Below are 2,769 nucleotides of genomic sequence, written 5' to 3' on the forward strand. Positions count from 1 at the left end.
ATATATATATATATATATATATATATATATATATATATATATATATATATATATATATATATATATATAATTTGTGTGTGTGTGGGTGGGTGGGTGGTTTCGTGTGTGTGTGTAATAATAATAATAATAATAACAATAATAATAATAATAATAAACGGTTTATTATTAAGGCAGTTTACAAACTGAAAATGTACAGAGGGGGTGGGAAAAAAACTTAACATTAATCCTAAAGCTAAGTCTAATCTACAAACGAAAATACTATTTATTGATGGCTGGCACCATGGTGGGAATCGCGCTGAGTCTGTACCGGTCCGTGCGCGGCGCCTTTAGGGGCGTTATTTGGTTGTGGTGTCTGGTGGTACGGACCGGACGAGGCGCGTCAGGCGGCAGCATGTGTCAGAGGCGTGGATGATGTAGTAGTCCCCTTCCAAACTTCTCCAGAGCCTCTCGGTGCCTAGCGGATAGTCTGGACAGACTCAGGGTGGTCAGGGCTTCATCATAGGTGGTGTAGGCAGGGCCAAGGATGACCCTGCACGCCCTTTTCTGCACACTCTCCAGCTGGAGCTGTTGAGTGTGTGTGAGGGAGAAGGACCACGCTGGGGAGGCATACATGAGTTTGGGGAGGATGAAGGTGAGGTACACCCCCCTTAACTCGTCTGTTGGCGTCCCAAGTGACTTGAGCCTGTGCAGTATGTATAGCCTGTAGGTAGCGGATCTTACGGTGCTGGCGACATGCTGCATCCAGGTCAGCTAGTCGTCCACCGTGACTCCGAGAAGCTTGGCACATCGGACCATCTGGAGAGGGTAAGGGCCCACTGTGAGCTGGGGAGGGGGCACTGGTACAGAGGAGGTACAGAAATGCATCACCACAGTTTTGCTGTGGTTGATGGTCATCCTACTCTCCTTTGTCCACGTCTGTAGTCGCTCCAAAATTACTTGCAGTGGCGAATAGTCCGGGTTCTTGTTGGAGACTGAGACGCCCATGGTGCAGTCGTCCACATACTTCCAGCGATGGGGGGTGTCAGTGATGGCGTTGTTGATTAGGAAGAGGAAGCATAGTGGGCCCATCTCGGTCCCCTGGGAGACCCCACATGTCAGCCGTTGGAAATTAGAGACAGAGCCCTGACAGCGAACGGCCTGACGCCTCCCTGTGAGGATGTCGGCTAGCCTCGCTACCAGGTTAGGAGGGAGACCCAGACTTATTGCCTTGCTGATGACAACAGTGTGATCAACAAGATCAAAGGCTTTTTTGAAGTCCACAAAAGCAACAGCTAGAGAGGTGTTTCGCTTGTCCAGGTGGCTGTGGATGAATTCAAGGAAGCTGGTCAGGTAATGGGAGGTGGAGGTGGCTTTAATATTTCCAAACTGTTTGATATGCACGGTATTACAAATTTTGGTGTATGCCCAGTCATACACAAAATCTTCACAAATAGGGCTAGGGATGGGGGTGGTAGAGATTGGCCTGAGGTCATTGAGTGACTGTGGACTGGAAGTTTTGGGGATGGGGGTGGCGTAAGATGTCTTCCAGTCCGCGGGGAAAGAGTGTTGGGAGAGAGAGGCGTTTGTTATGGAGCATATCGGTGTTGCTAGCTCTGCAGCAAACTCCTTGTAAATTTTTGAGGGAAGGTCAGTGGGTGTGGTGGATCTTGGTTTAAATTTAAGTATTCTCTTAAAAATAACCATCGCCTGGACAATGGGGGTAGGGGAGGGAGCGGGAAGATAGGCAGGAAGCAGAGTGGTGTGGATGCAAGAAAAGGTGTGTGTGTGTGTGTGTGTGTGTGTGTGTGTGTGTGTGTGTGTGTGTGTGTGTGTGTGTGTGTGTGTGTGTGTGTGTGTGTGTGTGTGTGTGTGTGTGTGTGTGTGTGTGTGTTTCTTCCATATTTACAGAATTACGATCATAATGTGCTTTTCATATTGTCCGTCTCGTCCATTTTTTTACTAGTTGTAAAGAGGATAAAGATATGTTCGCTCATAGATCAGCATATAGTAATATGTAATAAACTCGTACACATTTACTTGACACCATTTCCCTCCATCTTCACGCTTTCATCCTCCCTCACCTCCTCAAAATAATCAAACGTCATCTTAGTTCTCCAAAGTTATCAATATTCAATCAACATCCTTGCGGCATATCGAATTTTGTCCATGACCTATAGTGCTGTTGAACATTTCCTCTACAATTATTTTGGGTACAGATGGTCGATCTTTATTTGTGGAAATTTGTTAGTCGGCCGCTGCCAGTAGTGGCGCAGGCAGATTTTTTTGAGTGACTACTTTGGAAAGGATCATGCCTTCCTCCCAGTGCTCCCCGATGCAATCGCCGTCTAAGACAGACTTAATATGGGCATTCTTCACCCTACCAGCGAAAGCTTAGAAATTGGCCAGCTTTTGGTAGGACTCAAGCTTGAGTTTGAACCCTGACTACTTGGCCAGTGGGTAATGATTTATCCCATAATTATCGGTTCATCTGCTTATCTTTAAACTCTGAGGGCATGGCAGATTAATTAGTGACAATACCAGATTGCCACATTTACTTGTGCTAATTTCTGTCCCAAATATATATTCAACTATTCTGCTCTATCCAACTCTGCATTAATTGTCAAGTCACATTCTTCTATTCATGTCCTGTAAAAAAAAAAAAAATATATATATATATATATATATATATATATATATATATATATATATATATATATATATATATATATATATATATATATATATATATATATATATATATATATATATATATATATATATATATATATA

The sequence above is a fragment of the Scylla paramamosain genome, chromosome 13 (assembly GCF_035594125.1).
Source record: "Scylla paramamosain isolate STU-SP2022 chromosome 13, ASM3559412v1, whole genome shotgun sequence".
Lineage (NCBI taxonomy): Eukaryota > Metazoa > Arthropoda > Malacostraca > Decapoda > Portunidae > Scylla > Scylla paramamosain.